We start from the raw sequence: 10,392 nt of genomic DNA on the forward strand, positions 1-10,392 counted from the left end.
CTCAGGGGAGGGTCCAGGCAACAGCTGCCTTTGATCAGCGCAACATGTGGGAGATGGAGCACGTCAGGAATGTCGACTCCTGATCAAAGGTGGGAACACAGTGACAGCCAGGACTTGGCAAAAACCCATCCCTACTAATCCCTGCTGGGGGGTCGGACCAGCGACCCACACACACAGGTGGCCCTTGGCCCATCGAAGGGCATGATCTGTGCCCTGGTGCAGGGTGAGGGTCCCTCTCACCTGCCTCGTGGGGCTCTGTCCCCAGCAAGGCATTATCCTGGGGGCAACAAAGCAGGCAATGGGATTTCCACCTCTTCTTCTGACCTCCACGGCTCCATCCCTGCTCCCAGATGTTGAGGGACCATGCCAGTTCCTGCCTGCACCTCATGCCAAATCTGTGGCACCCACACCTGCCCTGGGAGGGGCTGCTGAAGGGAAAGCAGGTCAGTGATCACAGTCAGAGTGGTTGGGGTCGAAGGGACCTCTGTAGATCCCCCAGTCCAACCCCTGCTCACACAGGGTCACCAGAGCAGATTACACAGGTGGGTCCAGGCAGGTTTGAATGTCTCAGAGAAGGAGACTCCACACCCGCTCTGGGCAGCCTGGGCCAGGCTCTGGCACCTCAAAGGAAAGAAGTTTTTCCTCATGTTCAGATGGAACCTCCTGTGCTTCAGTCTGTGCCCGTTGCCCCTCATCCTGTCACTGGGCGCCACTGAAAAGGGTCTGGTCCATCCTCTGACACCCAGTCTGGAGATATTGATCACATTGATCAGATCCCTCTCAGCTCCACTTCTCCGGCTGAACTCTCTCAGCCTTTCCTCATCAGAAAGGTGCTCCAGACCCCTCAGCATTTTCACAGTGAGGCTGCAACACTTTTATCACCTCTGTACAGATGAGATGAGGGTTGAAAGGTCACTTGCTATAAAAATAGCTGTGAGGAAGAGAAAAGAGAAATTATCCCCCTCCTGACTGATAGCCAAGGTTTGGGGACAGCAAGGACATGGCTCACAGCCTCCCCTCCACCCCGGGGACACAGTTGGCAGCATGTGGGACAGCCCAATTTGTGGGCTTGGCCTTAAGGCTGAGCTTGTCTGATGTCACCTTCTCCCATGGATGCTCTTATCTCCTGTCAGACTCTCTCCTGATAACCCTGGAGAGAAGCTGGGAAACCCATCTGCATGGAGCAGGTGGATTTGGGCAAGGTGTTGGATGAGAACAAGCTCAGCCCAGGGGAGATTGAGGCTGGACATGAGGAAGAAATTGTTATCCCTGAGGGTGGTGAGAGCCTGGCCCAGGTTGGCCAGAGAGGTGCTGGATGAACCATCCCTGGAGACATCCCAGGCCAGGCTGGACGGGGCTCTGAGCAACCTGAGCTGGTGAAGATGTCTCTGCTCATGGCAGGGGGGGCACTGGGGGAGCTGGGAAGGTCCCTGCAACCCAAACCATTCTATGATCCTTCCAATGGGCACCAGATCAATGTTTATCCCCTAGCAGATGCTCTTCCCAACCTCAGCAAACACCTTCACACTCTGCCAGCAGAAATAATCCCCCCCATGTGCCCAATGTGTCCTGCACCCCCTTGTCCTCACCCCCCCCACACACCTTCCTCCACCCCACTGCTATTTGGCTATGGCTTGGCTGAGGCTCCCCTGTCACGTTAAAAAGGGAAGCTTTAAAAAAGTCCCGATAAGGGTTGCTGCTGCGGGGTCACGGGTCGCTTCCTCGCCACACGTTACCTGATAATGAGTCAATCAAGGCTGGGGTTGTGGAGACAGGAATTATCAGCAAACCCTGGGAAAATAAAGACATGAAAATGTCTGTTCATGCACCAGGTTGGGGAATCCGGCAGGGATGAGACTTTTTTGTGTGGATGGAGGGCTTGGGGCTTTAGAGCCAGCACAGAGGAAGGGTGGGGAGGATTTGGGAGGCAAAAAGAGACAGGAACAGTCCAGCAGCTCAAGGGTTTGGCTCCCAGCTTACTCCAGAGCGGTGATGTTCTGTGCTGTGATGAGCCAAAGACATGTGGAGGGGTTGCCATGGCAAGTGGAGGTGGCTGAGATGTCCCACTCCAGATCAGGACAGGGGAGCCCAGCCCCAGTTCTGCACTGGTGGGACAAAGGGTCCCATGCCCTGTGCAAAACCCTGGGCCAGACCCTTTTTATTCTCCTTGCCAGAACCAGCAGGACATGGGGCTGGGGGTGCTGGCTGTCCCCAGGGAGTGAGGGAAGCTGGAGAGCCCTAAGAAAGATATGAAAGAAAAATGAGATCCCAGTAAGGGAAAGTAAGGCAGGAGGAACAGCCTGATTAGGGCTGTCACATCCCTATGGACACAGTCACATCATACAAGTCCCAGCCCAAAGGATTTAACTGCCCGAACATCCCACAGGCCACAAAATGCGTATTTTTTTTCCACCTAATAACAAACTGAAGAGCTGCAGCCTCCATCTGCAACCAGCCACACCTGCAGAGTCCGGGGTCTCAGCCCTTGGAGGCTGAGCATGAAAATGGAAGAGCAGAAAGGGAAACTGAGGCACGGGGAGGTGAAAGGTCAGTGACACAGCCAGGGATGCTGCCACACCTGGCCTGGTTTTGCTCCAGCACTAGAAGAAACCCAAGGACCACAGCGAGATGCTTAATTTTGTGTGGGTTGTGGAGGTGGTCAGAGGCTTCCTGAGCTACAGCACAGCCCCGGCACAGGGAACAGCTGCCCCGACCCGTCCCAAACAGGCAACGCAGCAGCAGCACCTGGGCATGGATGGAGGGAGGATTTTGGGGACCAATGGGTGAGCAGCTTTGGGAAGGGAGGGGAAAACTGCTCCAAAGCAGCATGGAATGACAAGACACTACTGACACCTTCAGAGAGCCACACACAGCGACCAGCAGCACAGGAAGGACAAGAGGTGACAAGGGACGGCTGCAACACGATGCCACAGGGCAGCCTGGACCAAGGACTTGCTGCTGACCCAGGCTGAACTCCCTCCCTGGCCTCTCCTCCACCATAGGCATCTTACAAACACTTTTCCCTATCAGAGTGGCTCAGCAGGGCGAATATTGAAAGCACCTGCCTCCCTTGGCCCGGAATCAAAGGCCCCGGCGCCAGGATCTCGCTGCTTGCACAGCACAATTATCCCCAACCAAATGCCGCCCGTAAGAATGTAGGGCACCCTCTCTCGTCGTCACCCCGCCATCGGAGCACAATGCAATTAAAATAAGCAATGCCAGATGGCTTATTAGTAACTACAGAGCTGGGAGCCGACACTTGTTTTCTTATTCCAGCATCAGAAATGGGTCTATCACAGACATGTTTCCCTCTGCGGTGCACACATCCCCTGCAACGGGGCAGGAGAGGTTGGGTTTATTTGGGAACGCAGCGCTCTGATACCGCAGTAATGAGTTCAGCAAGCAGAAAGATGGGATTCAATTAGGTTGTGGTATTGAGGAGGCACATAAGAGACAAATGGAAATTGTCACCTGGGTTAATTGTCATTTGTTTGGAGCATTAAAGGCCAAATAAGGTGCTGTGCCATGGGCGGAGCATCCAAGCTTGACCCAAAAACCACAAGTGATCTGAAGTGCATTCAGTGCTCCCATGTTGTTTTCTAAGGAAATCCTGCAATTGCAGCAGTGGGTGGGCTCTGTCTTCTTTGGCCAGACCAGTGTGGTCAGGCACCACGTTGCATTTTATTCAACACCGATTTGGTGGGAGCAAATGGGACTTCAACAGCAACAGAGGAAGAGTCTTTGCTAGTGGCTTGAAAACATGCAAATCTGAATCATTAAATAATAAAAAAGAAACATGGAAATATTGCTAGAAGGGTCTCAGGGTGAATATAAGAACATTTCGGGAGCATTGCATGTTGAAAACTGCTATCGATAACCTGTCTGCCCAGACTATCTCCTGTGCCTCGGCTTTAGGCCTGTTGGTCTGAAGCAGCTCTTTGCAGAGACGCAAAATCTCTCATTTTTGCCAGGGATTTCACTCCCGTGTGTGCCTTTTGAACAGCCCCAACTGCTCATGTCATGAGCATCTCAGCTATTCCTTACAAACAGAAAAGTCACTTCCAGCCCTTTGGTGCTGAGAAAACCCAGAAAACCCAGTTCTCATGTCACCTACAGGCTGTCAATGAACAAGTCCTGTCGCTTAGAGGGGTTCACAAGATCTGTCAGCAGATTTGAATTCTCTGCATTTATCGCCTGTTACTATCGCATCAGCAGGGACAGTGTCCCCAGCACCGGGAGGTGACATTCAGTTTGACCGGGGTCACCTTGAGTGGCCCCACCAAGGCACAGAGAACCCACAAAGCCCAGCTCACCTCCTGCTGACACACAGCCGAGGCTGTAACTCTTAGGAGAGCGCGCTGCATCTCCTGGGTACAGGGACACGCAGAACCTGTTGCAGTACCCACCATCCAACGCTTTCATCCATGGAGTCCCTCCTACTGCTTTCCAGTGCACACCTGCTGGGATATTTTGGTGGGAAGGAGCAGTTTCATCCTGCCCAGGAGGTGTTAATACCCGCTGGGCAGAGTGAAACACCCCATCGCTCCCTCCTTCCCTGCAGCTTTCACCACCACTGTGCCAGAGCATCCATCCAAGCTGCTGCAGTCCCTGGGCTGCCCCCACAGACCTTCATCCCCCCATAAGCCACCGCATGGACCACTCACTGGACACCTCAGTTTATATAGTGCCCTGGGCTTCCTCGCTGTCAGGAGGGGGAATTTTAATGCCCTTTTAAGTCTGATGACGTGTTGCAGCAGAGCAAGCTGGCAAGGGAATGGGAACAAGCTGTTCTGATGAGGAAGAACACCACAGCCCTCCTCCTCCTCCTCTTCTGGCTCCCTGCAAAGCCCCACTCCATCCCTGGGTGCTGACGAGAGGTACTGAGCATCACAACGAGCCAGGGACTGCAGAGGAGAACACAGGCTCCCCAAACCTCACACCACTCTGGGCTGGATGGAGATTTGGTGCAGTGGTGTGATCTGGGCTGAAAAGGATGCTCCACATGGCAATATCAGCCCATGGGTCCCAGGCACCAGCCTCCCGTGCTCCCTAGTCTCCTGTCTAAAGGGGGTTCAGGGTCACCCAAAGCAAAATCTGCACTCTGTCCGCAGGAAAGCACAGTGTATTTAGTGCCCTTGTGCTTTTTTCCTAAGCCATTTCTGTAATTTCAGCAGTGAGAGTGCTCTGCACGGCTGGTGCGGTCAAACAACACATTGCATCTCACTTCGCATCGGTTTGGCAGAAGAAAATAGGATTTCTTCAACACCGACTGCCCCAGGGGAGAAGGAGCCTTCATTAGTGCAACAGTCTGGCCTGAAAACATGCAAAGATGCTAAATCTCATTGTGGTTTTGGTTTTTCTCCAGGGTGATGCTGCAACTGCAACTTTGTCTCCTGCAAAGACATCTTGTGCAGTTTATTTTTCTGCTGGCAAGGCTGGATGTTGGAAGTTGCCAGGCTAGGGGCTCTCCGAGCGAGGAACTACAAAGAAGGCTGACACCTCTAATGAATTACAGTAATACCAGCTCGGGGTGAACTCTAAAGTGCCTGTTTATACAATCACTGACCTCCCTTCACCCGCTCTCTGGTGCGAGTCCCCCCCTTGCCTTGATGGATCACAGCTGAATGGAGGCACAGCCCAGTGTTTATCATCTCCTGGCTTCGGGAAGGGAAGAAATAACAATATTTCCTGGCACACACTGGCCACCACCGGCGATCAAATGCCCACCCAAAACTAGCTCTGGGAAATACCCTCTGCGTCTTCTTTTGTAAATCCCTTTATTTTTGTGGGAGACCCTCATGCACATGAGGTGGCTTTTGCAGCACCAGGCACTTGGACCCACAGGCAAGACCCTCCCGTGGGGCGGGGATGGGTGCTGGGTCCGGGGATGGGTGCTGGGGTGGGGAGCAAGGGCAGCCCCTGTTCTGACCTTGCCCTGGGCAGTGAGGATGCCACAGGATTGTAGAATTATACAATCATTTTGGTTGGAAGAGACCCTTAAGATCATCAAGTCCAACCATAAACAATGGCACTAAACAATGTCCCTACGAGCCTCATCTATACATCTTTTAAAGACCTCCAGGGATGGGCTGCTCTTGGCCAGGAGACACACTTGCAGGGGTTATTCTGATTATTTTTATTACTTTGTACGGGATTTTTCCGCGTCCAGGGGCTCGAGGGCTGTGGCAGCTCCTGGGTCTCGCGGCTCAGGGGTTGCTGGAACAGTTGCTCCCTCTGACAGACTCAGTGCCAACCTGGAGAGAACGGCTTCTTCAAGAAGCCTCAAGCTTGGTGTAAGGGTGGGAACCTGGTGTTTAAATCAAGTGATGGAAAATAAACAAAAATGTTTAAAAAAATCCAGCAGAGCCACAAGATCCTCCTTCCAGCATCTGCAACACTTCCAGACAGAGCTTCCATGGCCAGAGTTGTGGCCCCAGCACCTCACTCCATCCAAACCAAATCCTGCTCTGTAAAGGGCAGCTGGAGACTCATCCCCAGCTATAGGGATGTCACATTTCCTCTTGGTCCCTTGTCCTGCCCATGCCACAGTCATGGACATCCTGGGTTTGGGAAGCAGCTGCAGCATCACCCTGCAAAAGACCCAAACATCAAGAGCTGCCACCAGCAGAGACGTGGCCAACACCAGGATGCCACCGCTACCCTGTCTGGCCATGCCATGTCCCACTGTGTCCCAGCTCTGATCACACAGAGGAGAAAGATGAGCTGGGTGTTGGGGAATAGAGAAAAATTCATTTAAAGAATGGGCTGGGAGAGGCTCGACCACAAAGAGGAGATGAAGGGTGACCCGGCTGCTCTCGTGCGTGACTGCCCTGCGGTGCCATGACTTGTTTTAGCCCCGGCAGTGAGGGATGGGCTTTAATATAACCGAGCTTTCCTTCCTCGGGTACTCAGAGGGTGAAAACTTCTGTGCTGGCCCCTGGGGAAGGTACTTCTCTGTTTTCCCGCTTGCCCTCCAACCTCTTCGTTTTGTTCCGGAGTTATTTTTGGAAGTAAAAGCTTTTTTTCTTCACCCTTCTCCTGGCCCCCATCTTTCTGCCAGCCAAAGTGGCATTTTAAACCTCCTGCCCACCCAACCAGAAAAATGGTGGCTGAGGCAGCGTAGAGTTAAACCTTTCCATCCGCCGAGGAAGCAGGGGACCTTCTTGACTCATTAACCCTCCATCAACTCAGTCACCCAAAGAGCTGCTCTCAAAAGTCACTGTGGGAACTACCTGCCCCCCATATGGGTCTGTAGGGGGAGAGAAGAGCTGCAGCCCAAAAAATAGGGGCTCACCCCTTGTCTCCTTCCCTACAGCGCTACAAAATCCACTTAATTACAGCATTGCATTACCTACAGCCCCCCTCATCGTATACCAAATCCCAGCTGTACCCTAAGTCTTGCTTCCACTTGGAGCCATATGAACCAAGAAGATCCCATGGCAAAAAGTGATAGGGACTCAAAATGGGGACCTTGCACCATCAAAAATACACAGAGTGGGAGACAGACCCTGCTTCATGCTGCTGATGTCAGGGAAGGGATGCCAGAGCCAAAGAGAAGGTCCACAGTGACCTACAGGTACCAAACCCCCCAGGGTCACTTTGCTCCTCGCTTGCTGCCGGAGCTGCTCTGCAGCACTGGGTGCCCAAGGGACGGACACGCCAGGGACACACGGGGCATTGCTGCTGCAGAGGTCAAGGCTGCTCCCACAGCAGCTCGGAGCAGATGGATTCCTGTCACTCCTGAGAACAGGGACAGTGGCAGGAGGGTGCTGGGAGTGAGGAGACAAACCACACTCAAGGGGAATGAGAAAATCCCTGAGCTGCTCAGCACTAACACAGTCCAGACCATCACCCCTGCCTGGGGATTCACCTTTTCCTCCTCAGAATAAGCAATGAGAGCAAAGCCCTAGGGAGACAGACACTTTTAAACCCTCCCCATCTCCTAAGAAATTAAGGTGCTGGTCCCTCCTCCACAGGCCAGAGCACAAAGAAAGGTGCAGTTTGGGGTGGGAGGAATTTTCCTAGCTCTGCCCCAATGTTATATCTCAACATCTGTGACTAAAACAGATTGCCAAAAGACACCAAGTCCATAAAAAACAGCAACAAGGGGCCAGTCCAGACACTCAGCTGGCTCGGAATCCTCCTCCTCGCACCAGCCAGCATTGGGCAGCACATGCACGGAGTTACTCCTGCCTCAGCGGCTGGTGCTCAGCAGCCCTGAGACATCCCAGGTTAACTCCAAATCACGGTGTCCAACACCCCCTGATAGACAGAAACTTTCTTCCTGGAGGTTTCCAGCCCCTTTTGAGCTCACCAATGTTTCTGGCTCCTGTGACATCTCCCAGCAATGAGTTTTGATTTGATTACAGACCCTCCACTGAGTAGGACAAAGTCTTGCTGCAGAGCTTCATGATGGACTAAACCAAGCACACCATATAAATGATTATCATATATAATATTATATGTATCATATATATAATTTAGCAGCTGTTCCACTATTTACAGACCAGAGAGCTCTGGTGATGCTACCTAGTGTGCAGTTCTTCCCCCCTGTGTCCTGTAGAAACTCAAACAAGTTGGGGTTTCTTTTTTAATTTTTCTCATAACATACAAGATAAACTGTATTTAAGAGATCGAAGCCTGGACCAGGTGATCTTTCAAGGTCCCTTCCAACCTGGGCAATTCAATGATTCTATGTCCCCATCAAGGCACAAACCCGGGAAAGTTTGCTCATCCCTGTGCTTATCCGGATGACTAAAGTTTCCACTTGCTGCCACAGATGCTGACTGACAAAAGGGAAAAAAGAAGAGGAGGTTTCCCCATCCCAGGCTCCGGGATTTGAGCTGGAACAGCTGAGCAGCCTCTGCTGTCGCAGCCGCATCACTGCAGAGCCCGGCCAGGAGCCCTCGCCACCAGATGTCACCCGCACCCTTCGCCCGACGCCCCCCGAAAGCCCCTTGAGCGGGGACCGGGGGGGTAACCGGCCCTGAGGGGGTCCCCTCAGACCTTCTGGGGTGCTCCGGCCTCACCACCTCATCCCCTGCAACACCAGAGGGGACCGAAATGCATCTCAGCCTCAGCATCTTCCCAGTTGCCATGGAAACCCCTGGCTGCAGCATCCCCTGGCGCTGGACCATGGGATGCTCGGACCAGCACAACAGGACCAGCCCTCCTAGTCCTGAACCCTTTCATGGACTGGAATCATTTGTCCTTAAAGTTTTCACCCACCCAGACTTTTTAGATCAAAAATTAGTTGAATAAGTTGCTTTCAAACTCACAGTTATAAAATTTCTGGCTCCAGAGCACAATAGTGGTATCTGCACAAGAAAATGTTCAGTTGAGTTTGTGCAGAGGGCGTTTGAGCTCTGTTACCCCAATTCAGAACAGAACACCCTGATTTGGCAAGTAAATAAACTGGACATTTCTTTAAACTATGGACTCACCAAGATATTTTGCTCCAAAGTCACTCAATTTGAACAAGAACCTCAAAATGAAAGATTAAAAAATAAAAATAAAAAATGAAAGATTGCTCCAAGCCAGACAAATGGTGGGACTTTCCTGCAAATACAAGAGTTTGGACTCAAGGGGAAACAGAGTTTTCTAAAGCAGTGTATTAATACCACCTCTCTGGGCAACCTTCCTTCTCTTGCAGCCCAAGAGAGAAATAATTTATCATCTGAATTCATTCTGGCTCTGTCTAAAGCACTGTCCAGGAAATGTTCCTGTCCCTGTATGGCAGCTGGAGAAATGGTGATGCAGGTACCAGGAGTCCCCAGTGCCACCACAGCCACTGTGCCCAGCGAGAGGTGGGAACATATAGATACAACGATCAGTTCGTGTATCCTGGTAGAATCATTTCGGCTGGAAGAGACACTTAGGATCCTCAAGTCCAACCATTAACCCAACTCTAGCACTACCCCGCGTCCCTGAGAACCTCATCTCCATCTGTCCAACCCTCCAGGGATGGTGACTCCAGCACTGCCCTGGGCAGCCTGTTCCAATGCCCAACAGCCCTTTCCAGGAATTTTTTCCTAGTATTCCATCTAAACCTCCCCTGGCACAACCTGAGGCCATTTCCTCTTGTCCTATCACTTGCTACTTGGGAGAAGAGACCAACACCCTCCACTACAACCTCCTTTCAGGTAGTTGTAGACAGCGAGGTCTCCCCTCATCCTCCTTTTCTCCAGGACAAACAGCCCCAGTTCCCTCAGCTGCTCCTCATCACACTTGTGCTCCAGTCCTTAACCAGCTCCATCGTCTTCTCTGCACTCTCTCTAGTATTTCAACGTCCTTCTTATGATGAGGGTCCTAAAACTGAACACAGGATTCAAGGTGCAGCCTCACCAGTGCTGAGTACAGTGCCACTGTATGGGGGACCATCGCCCAGCGCAC

The sequence above is a fragment of the Streptopelia decaocto genome (genome assembly GCF_964273445.1).
Source record: "Streptopelia decaocto genome assembly, chromosome: 15".
In the NCBI taxonomy this organism is placed as follows: Eukaryota; Metazoa; Chordata; class Aves; order Columbiformes; family Columbidae; genus Streptopelia; species Streptopelia decaocto.